This window comes from Mesoplodon bidens (genome assembly GCF_964165515.1).
Source record: "Mesoplodon bidens genome assembly, chromosome: 3".
NCBI lineage: Eukaryota > Metazoa > Chordata > Mammalia > Artiodactyla > Ziphiidae > Mesoplodon > Mesoplodon bidens.
The window spans coordinates 77,940,630-77,962,112 of NC_138178.1; positions in this window are offsets into that span (position 1 = coordinate 77,940,630).

Genomic DNA, 21,483 nt, shown 5'->3' on the forward strand with positions numbered 1-21,483 from the left:
ATATTGTATAAAGAGTAAATATATACAGAAACTTTAAATGCCCTTTTATTTTTATATTTTGGGAATTGTTTGGTCATAAGGAAGAGAAACCATTCAAACTCACATATACAAAGGAAAAAGGTAATTTATTAAAAGAGGTCATAGAATCAAAGGTTAGATATGAAATCATATTTTATTTCCATATTGGAACAAGGAAGGATAGTCAGGAGCCAGTATAAACTTACTATTTCTGTGGGATCCACAAAATTTCACCATTACTTCATTTTTCTCTTTCTATTTTGTAGAATAACTCCCTTAGTTTAGGTAAACAAATGGGTAATCTGTACCACCACCCCATGTTCAATCAGTTAACAGTAAGTTATTAGCATTTCACTGTATTATTTCCATATTTCTAAGAGAAAAAATCCTATTGAATTAGGTTCAGCCAGGTGGTCATCCATACCTCAATAATCTATGGCTAGAGGGCCAGGATGATAATCTACACATGGACCTGGACCTTGGGATAAAGAGAAGCTCAGAGAGTAAGCTGTGAGAACTAAAATTGTATATTAGTTTTCCATGTCACTATTGCTAATTCTACAAAAATGTATAAAGAAGATAATAATAATAGTATTTTTAAAGAAATCAAATTTGTTCTGAATTAGTTCCTAAGACTATGTTTTTATCTTTTTATTCCATGATTCTTTCTTTTTGTCTGCCAGAGTCAGTCATTGGTCTGTATTTGACTACCTTTTCCTCTATAAATAATGCATGCTGTCCTGGACCCTCTACTCAAAACTACCAACATCTCCATTCTTTTCTGTGGATTCATCTAAGCTACATTCATTTCAAGGCCACTCCAGTGTCCAACTATATTTCACTCCATCTTTATGGATTCTCTTAAAGAAAGAACATTTTTTCCCAATTAACACATTGCTCTCGTTAGTTCCTCCATGTGCCAAAAATAGCCAAAGATGGATTCTCCAGTGTAATGAATGAGCCACAGCAGGGAAAAAAAAAAAAAGGAGATTAGAGATTGCACAACAAGTTGACCATCCTGATGACCCCATTTGAAATGAGGAGTTGTCTTTTTCACTACTCTTCATTAGTCAGTTTAAGAAAAACTCTAGGGAATCTAAGAAGTAGATTAGGGCCAGCCAAAGCACAAATATGGCAGGATAGGGTGGTCACAGCAGAAATTTTTAGGTTTTAGTGGTAGTGATTGTTGGAGGACATGGTCCCTCTGTAGTGACGTTACTGTGTTTCACTGAGATCTATGTTGGGAGAAAAAGAACACAACCAGTTTATCAGCTTAAGATATGGCTTCTCCACAAACTTCTACCAGGATTATTCCTTGCTGGAAACTTGTCAAAAATGGCATCATGATGAGTTAACACTTTCATTAAATCTTGGCAGCTCCTTCACAACGTCTAATGTTGACCACCTTCTCATATATTTCACAGAGTCAGAGTTATGGTCTCAAGTGGGATTTACCCCTAAATTATAAATAGGTATTCTTAAGTGGGTATTCATAACTCAGGCACTGCCATGTATACATAGAATCTGCATATAAGGATATTCAGTGCATCTGCTTTGTATATATTTAAGCAATCTGTGCCTTTATTTTGGCTTACAAATCAATTCATAAGCTAATTTACATTTAGGAAGCAAATGAATAAGTTAACAAATATTATATTTGATTATAATATGCATATATTAAATTAGAAAATCTTATTAGAATCTTTTGTTTCTTGAATTTTTATTATTGTTTGTCATTCTTAACAAAATAAGATTTTATACAGTGTTGGTGCTGGTTTATATTATTTTTTTTGGTATTGTTTTCTCTCCTTGACTGAACATCCTCAAAATATTTATTAACATCCTCATTAACTGATTCCTGAATCTATCTCTTATTTCCACATCTGTAACCCAGAGACTGTCATGACTTGAATGGTGATAAAAAAAACTTCCAGCTTTGATATTTCCTACCAGATTCTATATTCAATTTTATATATTTAGTTTCTTTGAATGTTTCTGGGTCATTTGAAGGAAGTTGTGGAGTGAAAAATATATTTTTTTCCATGTTGGCTAACCTTGTAATTCCTGAGCTGACTGCACCAGCTTATCGTACTCTATCATCTTACAGTAGACACTCCTCTGGACTTCCAAATGGTGTCATTCTCTTTATTTTTCAATGCTTGAAAACTTAGATTTGGGAAGCTTCTGGCTCAGCTGAATGTCTTAACACTCAATGAAGCTGGGTTTTTTGTTTTTGTTTTTTTAATGAATGTGAGTCCTCTGTAAAGTCTAGAGGGCATGGTTTGAAGGGGCAAAGGAACTGAAGAGATGCCAAACTGCTCTAAACACAGAGTGAGTGGACAATGTGTCAGCAGTAAAGAGAGAGAATAGAGGAGAGCCAAGTAAATATCTTTGTCAGTAAGAATCTGAAAAGGCACTGCGCTTCCCCCACAGTAGCACTTCCTAGAGTACTTAGTCCAGTTTTATTCAAATCTCAAAGGAAAGGACGCTCTTTCGTCTAACCTCATTCCCTAGCAGTTAGTACCATAAACTGTGACTTACTAAATTAGGAAGTCTATTATTTGAAATTACAGCAGAACCCAAATTTGGATCTATCTAAAATCAAAGCCAGAATATTTAATTTTACAAAAGTGGACATAGTCATATAGTCATAAGAAAATTTTAGCAACCCTGGCCAACCTCTTCTAGGTTAGATTACCTTAAAATTATGTGACAGATACATAAACTACAATTATACAATTAACAAGGTGGATAAATAAACCTGGAGTGCTTGTTTGGCACTTCTAGGAAGGGATGACTTTTACTTGTGTGCCATTGACTAAATAATTAATTTTTTCTCTCTTTGGGAAGGGCATCCAACTTAAATACAAGATATAGGGTAGGATGTGAAGAAGAGAAGGTACCTTATTTATCAGCCTGATAAACAAAATCCACCGTCAATCTTGGGGGGTCAGTCTAACTCTGAACCTAGGAGACCTTCACATGTATAACATTTACACAGAACCAAGCCATTTAAAACTATTTACAAGTATTTGTTTTCAGAATACATATCCTATTTTAAGCCCCAACTAACCATCCCAACATTGCTATATAGTTGTTGACAAGATGACCCCTTCCTCTTTCCTTAAATCCTCTGTTTAATACTCTCTTTCCTCCATAGCAAAAAATAGGAAATCAGCATATGTTAAAGTGCTTTGTGGACTTAAGTGCAATATTCAACAACAAAAAAAGATCAACTTAGCTTTCTAGCCTTGGCAGTTCATAGAAGAAGCAATGTTTTTTTTTTTTTTTTCCTCTGTCATCTATAATCAAGTAGCCTCTCCAGTGGAAGACACAGAAAATTATTTTGTGAGCATTATTTCCCACCATTCAACCATTAATAATACTCAATGACAACAGTCACTTGTAACATCACAATTAGGTGACCCTTTCCAGAAAGTGGAATTGTTGATAAACACACATCACATTTAATACAAATCCTTCAGAGGTTTCTAAGTGTCATATCTCTAAAAGACCTCTTATGTTCTTTCCATAGACTTTACATTGTGAGAAGATTGTACCATTGTCTAGTTCTTAAGGGTGAGTCTTCCTGTTTTCTCATTTCCAATTTTCAAAGCTGTGACAAGAGCTAAGCCCTTTTAGATTATGACTTACATAAATTAGACATCATTGGGCCACCAGAATCAAACATATGAAGATTTTGACCAGCAATATTGTTGGTTGATGTGATGAATAGTCTTATGTGTTAACTTGACTGGGCCGATGGGGTGCTCAGGCTTTTGGCCAAACATTATTCTGAGGGTTTTTGTGAGGATGTTTTTGGATGAGATTAACATTTAAATCAATAAACTGAGTAAAGTAGATTGTGCTCTCTAATGTGAGTGGGCCTCATCCAATCAGGTGAAGGCCTGAATAGAATAAAAATCTAACCCTCCTGCAGGTAAGAAAGAACTCTTCTTATCTGATGGCCTTCAAGCTGAGACATTGTTTTGTTTGTTTTGTTTTGCTTTACCCTGCCTTCAGACTTGAACTGAAACATTGGCTCTTCCTGGGTTTTTAGCCTGTTGGCCTTTGGACTGGAACTACATCATTGGTTTTCCTGGGTCTCCAACTCACCAACTGTAAATCTTGGAATTGTTAGCCTCCATAATTACATAAACAAATTCCTCAGTCAAGAAGGATCAATCTCTTCCTTTTTCTCTCTCGTTCTCTCTCTCTCTCTAGCAGATAAATAAAGTTGGGAAAGTGAAGGCATTTTAAAAATTAGATCTATTTAACATCATAAGGAAAAACCCGAATGAATTTTTTGGCCAACCCAATACATAAACAATGTGCCAATAGTTCTCTGAAACACATCAAAAAAGACTACCCATTTCAGGCTGGTATCCAAACCAAGTTCTCAATAAATACACTCAACTGTTGCTGTCATTTTGCAAGGACAAAATACTGTTATGGATCGAATTAGACATAGAAACAAAGTTTTCAGATGAAAGAGCATGATCTTATTTACTGATTGAATAGCATCCTTTGTTTTTGACTGTGCATATATGTATATTTACGCATTTATTTTTAAGCTACAGATAAGCCATAGGCATTTAAGTGCAGTTATACTTGTAAATTAAACTGAGAAGAGCAAACATATCATTAGCTCTTCAACTATGTGATTATATGGTCTTAGCATGACTCATGGTGAAACATGACAGCTTATGTGAACACTAAATATTCACAGAGAGTAATGTGTAAAAGACACTTTTCTATAATTGGTCCCAGAGCAAAGGGCTGATCGCTTGTATAAAAGCCTCCAGATATGCATTTGGTCTGGCTTCTAATTAGTGAAGCAAAAAGAGCTGAACTTTGGAAATTGTGATGAGTCCGTGATCTTTATTTTTTTCCTTTAAGGAAATAATCACTTTGCCCTTGAACTCCTAAAGGCCCTGAAATCAAGTGATTCTCCTCTTAAGCTTCTTAACAAGAGTGGGGATTAGAGGCAAGCAGTGTAGAATGGTTCATATTAGATATAAATGATAATGGACAATAGAAATTCACCTAGGAATAAATTACAGGCACTCTAAGCAAGTTCCTTTCACTGAGATTATTATTTTTTTACAAGATATTGTTATTTTCCTGTTGCAAAACTTTGCATAATGCAGATAAATGATAAGACCACTAGAGAGAGTAAAGTTGAATGCAGAGTCCTGCTTAAGAGCAGTTCTTTATAAAATGTCATACTGTAAGCAGTAATAATGTTAAATTAATTAAATCAAGTGTGTCATGAAAGTAAAATATAATCAAAGTTACAGCTTTTTATATCTATTTCTTTTTCATTAAAATAAATCAGTGCAACTCCATCACTTCTTTACTGCCGTAAAGACATAAAATTGTAAATGAAAAAACATTGTGCACATCTGAAAGTCTGTTCTTAAGTTTATCAAGAAGTAAATAAAAACTACAGCCAAATGATTCTTCGTACTTTTACCTGTTTGGATTGAGATTATGCTGATCTGTGGATATAATTATTTTGCTGACTGCGGATCCTATGTTCACCTTTTAAATGAAGAGTTTGACTTACTGTTGTTCACCTTGAAGGGAGATGACATTCTGCACACAGTCTAAAGATGAAGCATGAATTACTTCTCCCCCCATCACCTGTCCCCCAAGAAGAGAATAAAGTGTAATGGAGCAAGGAAAAGGGTGGAGAGAGTTAAGGACGGAGAAGTGAAATACAACAGGTTTGGGAAAAGGATATAGCCTTTGTGATTAATATTAAAGTTCTGAGTTCACAGACATCAACTTTTATTCTCTCTTCCTGAGATCTGGATGAACATTACCACACCTGGCTTGGAGCAAGAGTCTCATATTAAGTGATACTAAATATCAGGGATGAACATGTCCTTAAATTTTCTGCTTTTTAAAAAACCTTAGAAGTTCAACTGAATTTTGGGCAACACCCTGTAGGCTTCAGAACTTACCAATATCATACACTCCTTTGACCACTCCAGCCTCTGTTCTTCTTCTCCTACTTTGCATATAGACTCTCTTTAATACTTGCTTGGATTTAATGAATACTTAGATGGATTGATATACTCATCACTTCAAAACGAATCTGAAGCATAGTTGATTGTTACGTTTTTAACTCTGCGGAAGCTTCTAGTACAGAAGTTCAATTGCAGTTGTGTGTTCAGCCAACATGTACTGAGCACATACTATATTCCAAGCACTGTGCAAAGATGAGATCCAAGGATGCAAAGATGAAGAAGGCACAGTCATTGGTCTCAATAATCTCACTGACTAAGGGTATAGACGGAGTGTCTGGCAGGTACAAAGCCTGAAATGGTGGATGGGAAGGGCAGGCCCTGGGAAAGTTGGTGAAGGGTATTTTTATTTGTTACGTGAGAAGGAAGGGCTGTGGCAAACTGGAGAGGGGGCACCATGTTTAGAGAGGGCAGTCGGAAATCGGCTTCAGTCCATCATTGCTATGTACGAGTGCTAGGTAATTACCCAGATCTTCTGAGATTTTAGAAAGTTGGCAATTTTATGAGAAATTGTAAAATAATTTTATGTTGATTTAGTTTTTTAAATGCATTTTCACAAAATGTGTTTTTTGCCCTTTGTTATGTAGCTTGTCCATCAATTCAGTTTAACTTCATTGAGCTATTGCTGACTGCAACTAGGATCCTTATCACATCAATGTAGAATATAGTTATTCCTTATTAACAGTGGCATTTCCAACAATGGTGTTCTATGTTTGTGTGAGAGGTTTCCAGTTTATTCATCACGATGGCCTAAGATATGATGCAGTAACAATTGACCTCATGATTTCAACGGCTTAAAACAACAAAAACTGTACTTCCATTATGTACTCATTGTAGGCTGCAGTTGTGTTTCAGGCTGTCTTCTCTTTGAGACCAGGCTCATAGACCAATGTCTATCTAGAACATTAGAGACCATTGAGTCTAAGAGAAAAGAAGCACAACCTGACTGAAAATTTCTGCTTGGAATTGACACGAAGACTTCAAAACCTATTTCACTGGCCAAAGCAAGTCGTTTGGCCACAGAGTGGGGAATATAATCTTCAACCATTAATGTGAGAGGAAGTGGGCATTCATGAACAATTCTATTACTGAAAAAGTATTTTCAATTGGTTTAGTATAACTGAGGAGCTGTCATTTGGGGTAGCTGCTAGCTTAAGTTCCTGGAAGTAAAATCCACTCTGCCCACAACGTTAACCCTGCTGATTCTTATTCATTTTAGTGTTTCTTCAAGAATTGACTTTGCTTTAAAATTAATGCTATTTTAACACTTTATTTCAATTCCCTAGGTTATATATGTCCCTGCCTTGCTAACCATGATTTTTAAAAACCTATTTCTGTTCAGAGATTCCTCACCCTAGATGGGGTGGCTTGTGGTCTAACAGGCTTGAGATAAGATGGAGCGTGAAGGGTACGATTCTCCTTAGGGCATCAGACTCCATCTCCCACTTTGATTCTCTAAACGTATCCTGGGATCTGATGCCCTGTCTTTCTCTTGGTACGAACTGTGCATAATTCTCCTTCTTCCTTCTTCCTCTTCTTTTCATGCTTCATGACAATCAGTTCTCCACTCTGGAGTCACAACCATTTTTAAAAATTCAAGTCAAGTAACCAGAAATCTTATAGTGGTCTATGATTTAACCGAACTATGTACAAAAATTCAAATATATATATAAATTGCAAATTGAACCTTGGCTCCTCACTGTGCTTAGGATGCCTAGCAAAGTCCTTGACATGGTCTTCCAGTCTTTCCCTGTGTGATTAGTACTCTTTGTTTCTCTTTGGCCTCTTTCATGCCACTCTCTTCCCAATTTTCTCCATTTGACTTCCCTCAATTGCTCAAATGAACCATGCCCCCAGACTACCCCAGTGCCTTTGCACAGGCTGCCCCCTCTACTCAGAATGCCCCCATCCACACCCTAATCTCTGGAACTTGTGAATATGTTACCTTACAAGGTAAAAGTCACTTTGCAGATGTGATTAATTCAAGGGTTTTGAGATAAATAAGGAGATCATCCTGGATTTTCCAAGTAGACCCAATGTAATCCTAAGGGTCCGTATGAGAGGGAAGCAGGAGGATCAGAGTAAAAGACAGAAGAAGTAAGACTGGAGGCAGGAGTCAGAGAGAAGGTGCTATGCTGTTGGCTGGAGCCATGAGCCACAGAGTCCAAGTAGCCTCTGGAAGGTGGCAAAGGCAACGAAACAGATTATCCCCTGGACTCTCAAGAAGAAACTAGCCCTGCTGATATCTTTATTTTTAGCCCAGTGAAATTCATTTCAGACTTCTGACCTCCAGAACTGTAAGAAATATGTGTTAAGTCACGAAGTTTGTAGTAATTTGTTCAGCAGCAACCAACACACCGCCCCCTCCTACATCCTTACCTCACCAATCCCAATATTCTTATGCCATGTCTTATCAGGTCAGATCCTGACTCCCATCTTACATTCTCAAACTACCCAGGACCCTTCCTTAAGAGCAACTGTCACCTATACAAATTGTGAATTTCTGTGATTATTTGATGACTGCTCTCCCATTGCCTGTGTAGCTGTCCTGCAGCAAGGTCATGGTTCATCCAAGACAATGAATGAGAGAATGAATGAATGCATGAGTATTGTAGAGGTAGTGGTGTTGATTATTTTTGTACTAAGAAAAGGAGAGAGTTGAGAAAAAAAGCAGAAGGAGGCAGTTTGTTTTTTGTATTATCCAGCTTCATTTTTGTTTTAACCCTCTCTGCCTTGAGCAATGATCCCAGGAGAGAAATAACAAGGATGAAAATGCAGAACTCCCTCCCTCCTGACAGAGGGTGTGCAGCCTTGGATGTAGTGGGCTTAGCGTACTGGCCTTTATCCATGAATGTGTTAAGCTATATTGACAGTAGTGAGGTACACTCTAGAAATAATAAAACTTTAAATGTCACTCTCCAAAGACATAATGAAATTCACCTAGTGCTGCAAAATATAACAAGTTCAATTACTTTGCTGAATGCTTAAATACATGAAAAGAGCAACTTATCATCAAGTGTTTAGCAGAGAGCTCAGTTGCAAGCAACAACCAACTCTGACAAGTTTAAAGAGGAAACATACGTTTGAAGCCACCAGAGAAGTGGGAAGTAAGGAGAGGCAGGCTCAGCAAAAAGAAGCTGAAAGAAGGCAGGCAGCAGACAGGACCTGGCCAGGAATTACATAGCTCTTGTCCTGATGAGCACAGATACGACAACACACATTGCTAGGCCCCACTCGGCACTGTCCCCTATCCCCAGACACCACTGCTGGCACCACAATTCCCTCCACACAGGGAAATTAGATGTTGCTGCCAGTGTACCTGCTGCAGCCAAAATGAATGACACCTCACCCTGATCCCCTTCCTGGTCATTGCTGGCTCCCAGTTCAAGTCTCAGGATGCTACCAGCACACATGGCCATGCCCTTGCTGCAGGAGAAGCTGGGGCAATGAATAGCCTGTCTCTTTAGCCTCTACAGTAAGAGGTGGATTCTGTCTCCCAGAAATGTTTAATTTTGGAAGTAAGGTCAGCCAAGAATAATTTTTTTTAGTTTAAAAATCATAAAAGGCAAATGTCCACACAAGCAGCATCCTTCTTTACTTAAGCTGAGGAAGGTTAGAATTTGGGATTTAAGTGTTCATGTTTGGAAACAAAATCCCCTTGATTTGAATTCTTGCTCTGTGACCTTGGACAACTTATTTAACCTTTATATGCAAGGGAAGTGCTGAACCCATGCCTGTCTTTCAAGGCATATAACTATTATTGTAGAATATAAGACGTGTCCACCCCTTTTGTCATAGTCAGCATGAAGCAGGAATATCTCGTGTTTTTGGAGAGTCAGTTTTTCTTGGAGGAAGGGATTATGTTTTGCTCATTCTGTTGGCACTGTAGGGAAGTGGGCACTTTTAGCATACAGGGCCCCCATTTCGTTTTAATTCTACCTGGATTTTTTTTGGTAAGCAGCACATAAAGAGATCTATTGAGTCTCCCGATCAATGTAAGTTTATTATTGCTTACCCGAGTGTTTAAACCCAGCCCTGTCTTGGGCATAGCTTTAAATACTTCATTGACTGTAACAAAGCTGCTCTTTTCTTCTTGGCCAAAGTGGCCATATAAACTATAACTAAGCACTAACTATGGGTTTTGCTGGTCAGATAGGAGAAAGCAGAGTTCATTATATCACCTCCAGAACAGAACTTGGAAGGAGATATTGGTTGTTGGAAAATATTATAAAATAAACAAAATAAAACATAGGAATGAGAAAAGGTGGAAGTCTGAGTTTCCTTTTTCTCTATCTCTCCCCACTCCCCAATTTCTAGGATGTGGTCATTGACCTCATATATTACCTTTCTGTTTTGTGAAAAATAATGATAACAGGAAAATATTTTTAAGAGATGACTCAGTTTTTCAGAGTCATTAAAATTATGAGACCCTATAGATCATGATCTACCTTATGGATAATGATGAAATAGAATGATTTGTTTTTAAGGCCTTACTATTTGAGAAAACTCAATGTTAAATTAATCCAACGGATGAGAGGTTAGCTGGAAAATCACTCTTTGGTTTGTAGATATCACTGAAAAATACAACATGGTTTCCATGAGAAGTTTTCATCGGAGGGAAGTATATGATTTGAGAAGCAGAGAAGTATGGCTTATTTGGAACACACACACACACACACACACACACACTCTTAATGGGGTTACCTGCACAGACTTGCAGGCAGCTTGCAAACATCTCTGTGATCTCACCCTGCTACTTGTCAGGAAGAGTATCCCGGCCATGGCCATGTGCATACTTTACAGGAGCTTAGCATAGAAAGGACATATTTAACAGTTTATAACTGTCTCGGTGACAGCAAGTTCTAATTTAAAACTCCTGTGTAATACTTGTTAGGAAGTTTTAATATCAAAAGGCCAGCCAAGGTCTTCTATGAAAAATTTCTAGACAGCGAAAGAAACTAATCCTTTTTAGTGATGTTTGTCTTCTCCTAAGCAGTAGACGATCTTGATTTCATATTTTATATCCATGGTTTGTTAGTGAAATTTTCTCTGTTAAAGAACAACCAGGAAAAGGAAAAATAGCACTACTCTATAATAAATATTTGAGTGAAATGTTTATGTAGAATGCAAAAACTACTTTAGAGTGCTTTTTAAAAAATTATATTGTGCTTTCTTAGTAGACTTCTGCTGACTGTGTTCTTTTATACAAGGAGTGAGCTGTCTGGTTGGTGTTGGAATGTTTTGTGGATTCACATCCCTTGTAAAATTATGGTCCCCAAGCTCCTGCCTCCTCTTCCCAGTTGGCATGGGTAACCTCACCTTTATACCTTTACGCATAAGGAATCCCAGTGCTTGCTACAATTACCTTGGAGGTGTGGTCACAGGTGAGAACAAGTATCGCCTAGTGATCAAATCCTGCTTGGCAAATGGCCATTCGTCTAGTTGTCTTGGGGCAGTACTGGCTTGCACACCACAAGAACTAAGAAATCTGAGAGCCTCCTTTGGCAGTTGCCTTCTGGGAATATCTTTCTTTCTCTCTACAAAGCAAGTATACATATATCTACATGCACTGAAACAAAAGCATATGTGTATGTGTGAATAAATGTCAAGGTGTGTGAGTAAAACTGGGTTGACATGCACAGACAATATTCCAGTGAGGTTTCTTTGTTAAAGAATTATTATTATAATTCTTCCATGAACCTGTGAAAATGGCCTAAAAGATGGAAAACAGTTTTCTAGAATATTCATTGCTTCTACGGTAATCTCAAATTTCTTGATATCTTGTTGAATATTAATCTTCTGTAAAATGGATTACCTGGGCAAATATAACAGGACTATTCATAGGTTGATATCTATAGATTCCTTTTAGATTATAGGATGAAAGGCAACCACTATTATAGAACATGATGTATTCATTGTTCATTTTATCATTTGTATGACATGCTATTTTTAATAGTAATATATGGCTCTCTGATTTCTTGATCTATTTTTGTCTTAATGAATTATATGCATTTTTGGTAAGCTGTCTCAAATGTTCTTTGGTAGGAATTTTGTGTCAGGGGGTGAAAGGATTGCTGGGAAGAAGGGTAGCAAATAAATAAATAATATCTGATCTGTATGGGACATTTCAATTTTTTAGGCAATGCATTTGACATCATGTTAGTTCAATGGATGACACACATTGATATGATTATCATTTTCTTCTTTCTCAGTATAATGAAAAATGGGAATAATCTTTAATACTAATGAGTTTCTGTTTAAAAGCATTATTGATTTCTTCGAGCTAAGACATTACATTTCTTTATAATTCATGCTTTACTAAGATTTATTAACAAATATAGTAGAAAATGGATTTTCCAGACACCTATTAGGAGGTGGATGTCAGTCCAGAGCACATAGCATCTTGAAGTTTGTGTTAGAAGAAACCATGATGATGTTTTTGGCCTAGTGATGGGTAATGTGCATCTGAGAAATTAAACCTGGGATCTTTGGCTATTCTCCTCACAGTGGACATTTCATAAGTGGTGACCACTTCCTTTGTTGAAATCTACCATGTGCCCTCCTGACTGTGCTTTCCCCATTGTGGTAGATTATATAGGGAGTTCCGAGGCCAGGCAGTGCCTTCTCCTCCTTCGTTTACATGCTCTTCTACCCTCTCCCTTCTCTCCCTAGTCTTCCCTGGCCACACAACCTCCTGTGTGTGACTCCTCTGCGTGTAACTAAAAGACATCAGAATCAGAGACACGTTTCTTCAGATAAAGACATCACTAGTGATAGAATTCCCTCACATTGTGGCACTTGAGGGCAATGGGTACATTTTCTCAGCTGGGCAAAAGATAGATTTTTCCACATGTGGACAAAAGGTCACCCTTAGCTGCCCTTTCCTCATCAACTGCTCTGACATTTGCTAGGTCTCTGATGTCATCCCTAACAACTCCAGCATGGTCATTCCGCTTCCACTGAGCTTCTCCAGAGTTCACTGCAGGCATCATTTAGCAGTTTGCAATTACTATGGTTCTGTCCTTCTACTTTTCCATGTTACTCACCCCCTTCCCAGGGTGGGAGTAAGAGTCCCTGCACTCTGTGATGACTGCAGCACCTGGCCTTTGGTAAAGGCTAACTAGGCTTAACTAACTGAATAAGTGAGGTGAGGCACAAGGGGGGTTAACATTTTTGAGCACTTATTATTTTCCAGTGACATCATTAAACATTTCACATATGCCCTTTATTACATTCTCAGAACAGCCATGTGGGTGGGTGGTCTTCTTCCCAATTTATGGATGAGAGCATTGAGGCTCAAAGTCTGGTAACTTATAACTTGAAAAGATACATGCACTCCAATGTTCATTGCAGCACTATTTACAATAGCCAAGATATGTAAGCAAACTAAATGTCCATCGAAGGATGAATGGATAAAGAAGATGTGGTACAATTATACAATGGAATATTACTCAGCCATAAAAAAGAATGAAATAATGCCATCTGCAGTGACATGGATGGATCTAGAGATTGTCATACTGAGTGAAGTAAGTCAGATAGAGAAAGACAAATATCATATGATATTGCTTATATGTGGACTCTAAAAAAGTAGTACAAATGAACTTATTTACAAAATAGAAATAGAGTCACAGGTGTAGAAAACAAGTTTATGGTTACCAAGGAGGGAAAGAGGGTAGGGATAAATTGGGAGATTGGGATTGACATACACACATTACTATATGTAAAACAGATAACTAATAAGGACCTATTGTATAGCACAGGGAACTCTACTCAGTACTCTGTAATGACCTATATGGGAAAAGAATCTTAAAAAGAGTGGATATACGTATATTTATAACTGATTCACTTTGCTGTACAACAGAAGCTAATACAACATTGTAAATCAACTATGCTCCAATAAAATTAATTTTAAAAAAGTTTGGTAACTTGATTAGAGTTGGCCCTCTAGTAAGGAGTGGGCTGCACAATCCACTCTGTGTCACTGTCATGCTCACCATGGAATCACATTGCCTTGATTAAACAATGCTTAAAATAGTAATTTACCCATCATTACACACTTACTGTCAATTGTACATGGAGTACCCAGAATAATTTGGGTAAAATATAAAAAAATAGGTAATAGCATTCTTAGGTTCAAAACCCATCAATGGCTTCATATCATACTCAGAAAAAAATCCAGACTCCTTGATCCAGCCTACAAGACTGGGCTTCCCCTGGCTCCTGACTACCTCTCTGGCCCACATCCTGTCTGATCTCCCTTGTCTGACATAAGCTGTCTCCAGACCCAGCCACAGCACTATTCTTCTAACACATCAGATTGGCTTCTTTCTTCCTCCAGATCATTGCCTGGCTTTCTCCTTCACTTCATTAAGAACTCTGCTCAGAAACATAACATCTTCAAAGAGGATTTCTTTGAACTTTCCTGTCTATATTAGGCCCTTCCATCTTTTAGTCCCGATCCCATTACCCTGCCTTGATTTGCTTCTGAGAATTTTATCACTACCAGATACCACTTCATGTGTATGTTTGATAATTTTCTTTTCTTCCATCACTGATATATGAGGTCTGAAGTTCGGGGACCTTGTAAATCTTATTTCCCACTGTACCCAGCATTTAGAGCAGTGCCTGGCACTTAGTCGGTTCTCAATGAATCATTAAATGAATAGTCAATAAACTAACATTCTATTAGGGCCATGTGGTCAATTGAGGGCTAACTTTGGTCTTGATGCTGAATTGGGTTGCTCGTTGTTATATACACAAGGAAGAGAGTCAGGTGACGTTCATAGAACCACTATATAGTTGAACATTCAATCAGGACATATGGTCTAAGGAAGTGTAGTTCCATTTAATGGGAGAGGTTTGAAATGGATTAAGGTCTAAGGTGGCTCTTTCATTGCTCAACTCTTTTGCATGGGGAATGGATATCACATTGTGAGTCCCCAGGTGCAGGTCTCTCAGCATATAAGTAAGGTAAGAAGCCACATGATAAAAGGAAACTAATATGTGTTGAATAATGAATAGTCATTGCTCTATATACTCTATACATATTTCCTCATTTGCCCTCCCTGAGGTATATGTTTGCCTTCCCCCTCTACCGATAAATCAAGCGACTTAAGGCTAAAAACCTTGCCCAAAGACAGACCTGCTGAGGTTGGTAGATGGGACATTTTGCACAAGACCGTCAATTGGGGCACAGAAGTCAGGATCGGATCCAGACCCACACACCTCTTCATCAGATGTCCCCACTCCATTTACTTTCCCCAAAGTCACACCCCCTTCCTAGGCCTCCCCCCACCCCAACACCAACACACAAGGGTACACACACAACAAAGTAACCTCAAATCTATGTAGGGCAGCCAAGGATTTGAGGCTGAGGTTTCCTGTGCCAAGAACTCCCCCGCTAAGCTGGGAATGTAACACCTCCTTTGGGCTTCCGTGAAGCTTCAAGACAAATCTTAAACCAGATACACTCCTTTTAATCCTATTGTTACTGTCTTGCATGGTGCCAAAGTAAAGAAAGGGCATGCTTTTAAAATGGGGACTCTAAGAAGATATAAGTAGGATACACAAAACACACACTTAGAGCAATTCCCAGTGGGGTTAAGGCATGATCTCTCCTAACCACACTTCCTCCTTCTCATCACCCCCTTCCTGTGCAGTAATAAGTAAATAAATGAACCAACAAGCAACATTCTACTCCGTGTTCTTTCAAAAGCATAATATAACCCAAAAGTTTAGTTGTTTCTTTTTTTTTTTTTTTCAAAGGAAGCAAGTACACCTACTGTGAGTCAGACCCAGGGGCAGTCCCTTTACATATATTATTTCATTTATCTTTATCACAGCCCCTTAAAGGTAGGCATTAATGACAAATGGACTGCAGCTCAGAGAGATGAGTTTATTTAATAGCAAACAGCTAGTAAGTAGCTCAACTGGGATTTGGATTCAAATCAAATGATTCCAACACCCTAAATCTTTTCACTTTCTTCCATATGCAATACAGAATAAATAAAGAGGTGTGCATGGGTTAGGCAGAGAAAGGTAACTGCAGTTGATTATTATTATAACAAGAGCTCAGACTGAAGTGTTTTTTTTAAAGGCAGAGAGTAATAAAGATGGCTGTGCTAAGCATGCATGGTATTAACATGACACGTGTTAAGATGGGCTTGTTGGAAGGTGGATATCTTTGTGTTTTACCTGCCGCCTGACCCACACATGCAGGTCAGCAAGAGTTGGCACAATCAAGCAATAAAGTGCCTGACAGGAAGTGGCTTTTGTGCAGTTCTGTGCTCTTTGGCTGGGAGAGGAGACTTCCTGGTGAGCAAAGCTAACAGCAGATGAATTAATGCTTTTTAACAGCAGGAGTTCCAGACCCCTTCGTTTCTGAGGTGAAACCACCAAATACCAACTCAATCATGTCAGTGTTATGACAGCCTTTTGTCTACACAGGGACAAGGGATTTCCGGGAGAAAGCTGGAAAGAAGTGGATATGAAATAACTGTTTATCAAAGCACATAGGAGAATAAAATAGTTAATTCTTTTTCAAAATTACTTGAGGTGAGCAACTGGAATGTAAACTGTGTAGAAAGCTGAGAATTTGGTTAACTCTATTGCAGGATTTCTCAAACCTATATGCCTCCCAGAAGCAAGCGGCCATCAGCAACGCAATTCTCCGTCTAAAAGGCCACTGTGGAGTATCAAGTACCTTGATGGCATGGACAATCAGGACCCAATGTCCACCCCTGAATGCACCTACATTCAGAATGACAACTTGAGGACATAACTTAGAGATTCACTTCGACTTTGATTTTTCAGTGTGGGCTATCTAAGGCATTAAAAAAAAAAACCACCCATTTTCTATTCCCATATTTCTTACGAAATGAATGCTCTTAGGTATGCATTTGATTCTCATTCTGGTGTAGAGAACCCAGTGCAAATGTCTCGTGGGGTAAATTTAAGAGACTAGTCTTTTTTTCCCCTCAACTTCTTGCAATATGCTTCATAGGCTACAACTTTAAAGCATGATTTGATACCATCATTTGCCATAACTACTGAATCTGAGTGATTTCTTGGATTGAAGTCTGCACACTTCTTAATACCAAGTGTAGAGATGCTAAAATGATAACCCTGAGGTCAGATATTAAAACGAACAACCCCTTTTCCTCTTGCAATGCTTGGTTGATAAGCAGTTATTGTCCTGAAAGCCAGTCACTGGAGTTGAAAGATAAATATTATTCCATAGCTTATTGAATAAAATATATTATATCACAGGTGATGGAGACAGATTGACTCAATAAATTCTAATAGTGTATGCTGAGAAATAGTGGCAATAAAAATGCTGATGACTTGACACAGGGAGAATATTGAATGCCATTAACATGCTATTTCCTCTATTCTGATCTCCCTGTCATGTTCTTTACACTGTTATAATCTCTATCAGTGAATTTTCCTTTGCTTTATTGGAGTGAGAAAAAATGGCATTGTTAGTACTTTAGATTATCCACTACTCCACTGATTGCAGAAATGAAGCAGTAGCCTAAATACATAAAATTAATATAGGATTTTATATTTAGCAATATCATCAGCCTGTATTTGAGCATGCTGCAAAAATGTGAGATGCCACTGAGCACAGCCATGTGATTCTTCCATGAAGTTTTGTCCAAACTCTTCTTTGTGCTAATAATTTTCATTACCTGAATCAGCTTAGAATAACGAGTCAGAATTTACTTTTTGGATTTTATTTTGAAAGAGTTTAGTGACATGGATCTTATTTCATGAAATGAAGTAAGGTCCAAGTCATGGAAATTTTAAAGCTTGTTTTAATCCCAATTGTTTTTGTATATTGCTTGGGATAGACAATAAGCACACATACCATATGTTAATAGAGTTTAACTTTTGAATCACAACCCCTAACTTGATATAAATATGAGTATTATGTTAGAAGAGTGGTGACTCACCATTACTGGGAGCGTCTCCTCTTTGGGGACATTTCACAGGGTTCTACCCTATGATTTCCTACTCCAATTACTCCCAGTCTTCTCTCCAGGGTTCCGGATGAAATGCTCTTAGGAGGCATAGTTCCTTAAATTGTCCACAAATACCCCCAACTCAAAATATCTTGAGCTGAAATAGTCTTTTTTCAGAAAAGCCTTTTCCTCTCCCTGTCCTATTGCAGTTAGTGACACCACTCCCTAATTTGTACACCAAACCAGACTTTCACATCCTCTTTGTCTTATTCTTTGTCCATATCCTCCATAAGCAAGCAATTACCAATGATGCAGGTGTTCCCTTCTGACTGTGTTTAGAATCTATCTAGTTCTCCAAATCTGGTTGCTATCCTCCTTCAGGTCAATATCATCTCATCCTCAGATTGCTGCCATGGTCTCTTAGCTCTTCTTCCATCTTCTAAACTGCTCCCACCCCCAACCCCCAACCTTTCATTCACTCTCCATCTTGTGGCAAGTCTGATCATGCCTTATCTTAGTGCAAATCCCTTCCCTATCTTAGTTCCTCTCCATCAGCAGCAGCTTATCCCCAGGGGCTCTGATACGTCTTGCCTTTAAAGGCAGTAATGGGGTCTATTTTAATTAGTACTTTAAGTCAATAACTAAACTAGCAAAATATTCCCTCTTCAAAACTGAAATACTTTGAGAGCTTCCAATGGTGACTTTAATGTCATGCATGTCTGGTACCGGTGGGTTTCCAACAACCCTGCTCATGCTGTCACAATCACCTCCATCACTTAGAAGGAGAACACCCTGGGATGCTTTGGTAGTCATAATGGGCAGGGGAATTGCTTTTTATTCTTAAACTTATTTATTTATGTTCATAGTGGACTATTGCTTAAAGAAATGAAGTCTAGAAGAATGATGTTAGAATATGAGTTAATAAGCAGTATGAAAATCGTGCAATAAGCATCAATAGATCTATAATGCTGAATTCATCCAGTCACAGTATGTATAAACTACAGCAAGATACCTGTAGTAATCAAAAGATATCTCCAGCAATCTTGATGTCTCTAGTAATCTAGTAATCAAAACCAAAGGTTAGAAAAACATACAATAACATTTTCTTGTGACTTTTTAAAATTTTGTCTTTTAGTTTACTGGTAATGAAATAGTCTATGCACCCATGATGGAATAGCATCTGCCAGTAGCATCCTGAAGTTCATAGTTTAGAAGCAAATTATAATATTCATAAAACAAGTTAACCAGTTGTGTGTTTGAGTGTGTGTGTGTGTGGGGGGGTGGTGTGTATAAGAGGGACAGAGAGACAGAGATTTCAAAACCTTAAATGCCAATTAGTCCAGGAAAGCAGTTTTATCTACTACTTATGTTGTAAGAAATAATTCACTTTCAATCTACATTGTATTTCACATTCAGTACAAAAAATTATGTGATGTATGTCATCTTAAAAAGTATTTGTTCACAATTTTTCACATAATTAATTTTCCAGTAAATAATGAGTGGCATTTGTTCTGGGAAATAGTAAACATTAGTCTTTACATATAATTATTATTTATAATAATTATAACATATAATAATTTATAATAATTTATAATAATTATAATTAGAGAGAGATTTTTTCCATCTCCTTTTTGGTCCCCCAGGGGTTGAGAAAAAATATAATGTTCCAAGAAATGTCCCAGCCTAAGGAGAAGAGCTGGGTCTACCATGGCAGGATGTGCCAAAAGTTGATCTGCCAGAATTATTGATAACCCATCTCCAGGTCATAAGAGTAGAGGTTGGTGAGACAAAGAAGGAGCACATCTTCTGGGAGTGCAGAGAGGTGTTTTTCTTATCTTTGACTGAGTGAGAGAAAAAAGACCTCCAAGTGGCCTGCTTCTTAGAATTTCTTGGTGTGTTACCATTACCTGGAGATGTCTGAAGGCAAATTCAGGGACATTCTGAAGCTTCTGCAGATGACTATGATGGTGTGGGTTCCGCAAGTATCAAATATGGACCCTTTGAGGGGGAGTTTGCTGGAGCGTTCCAAAAGAAACACCACTTGGAAAAAAAAGGTGTTGGGGGGGAATTCCCTGGTGGTCCAGTGGTTAGGACTCCACAGTTCCTTCCACTGCAAGGGGCATGGTTCGATCCTTAGTTGGGGGACTAAGATCCCACGAGCCACACAGCGTGGCCAAAAATAAGAAAGAAATACCACACACCACTTGGGAAGGCTACTTGGACAGGTGAAGAGATGCAGAGCAGGATGGTCGTTTTACTACTTCCTGAAATAAGATTACTCTTATGACTAAAGAGGATTAGAAACCTTAAAGACCTCTCTGGTCATATCATCTAGGAGTGGGGAGTGACTAGTCTTCAGAGAAAGTTGTGAGAGAGAATAAAATTATTTTCCACTTGATCCTAATCAAGTCCTGTTTGATCAATTATGTAATGACAACTATTAAGAATTTTGTGCTTATTCAAGTTTGATATCACAAGTCAGGTTCTCCAGGAAGAAATGAACCAGAGATTTGTGGACTGGAAGTTTACTGGGACATTCTCTCATGATCCATACTTGTGGGGAATTAAAGGAATAAGTATTTGACAGAAGGAGAAATTAGACTGCAATGCATACATAGAATAAGTCTTAGCTGGGTTGGGATCATCCTGAAGAGTTGTCCCAAATTAAAACAAGGGATTGAGCTTCTCGTATAGACCTTACGTTGCATGTGGTTTACTCTAGGGAAGAGCATATGAGCTTGGATGAGGCAACACTCTTTGGTCTATGAAACTCACCACGTCAAGATGGGGGTAGTAAGCTGCAAGTGAGTCACTGACACTGCCAATGACTGGGAAAATATGTGATTCAATCCTGAAGGGTGTGGTTGTCACCTCACAACATCCGATACAGTCTGCGTCTTGTACTACTAAGATCTACATGCTTCATATAACTTTAGGGATCTCCTTTCCCAGAATTACGGTGGGCTCCTTTCCTGAAGAAACTAATGGGAGGACATATACAACCCTCACATTGACACTGTTCATGAGACTGTATAACCAATATTTATTATTTCATTTTTTACTATCCATTCTAGGTTTCCTTCATCTTAGAATGACCTTTTTGTTGGTTTAGGTAGCTTACCTGGAGAGTAGGGTAAAATATTCTCATTTATGAAGAGTGTGAGTGTCTGGTGACCTTGCTCTGCTCAGGCTATGGCTGCTGCACTTGCCCATTTGCTATCAAAATTAGGCACAAGAATAGTAAGACATATCCAAGTGGTGACTGAACTTATTCTTCTCTGCCCCCATTGTGTAAATGAATGTCAATTACACCAGCCAGGATGGCATATTTTGCAACCACTGGTACCATATTGTCTGCCAGGTCTCATGGCCCAAGTGGCAAGGCTGCTTCCACCACAGCCTGGGTCTGCTGCAAAGCTCTTTCCTTCTCTGGGCTCTTCACAAATGTGACAGCCTTTTTATCACCTGGT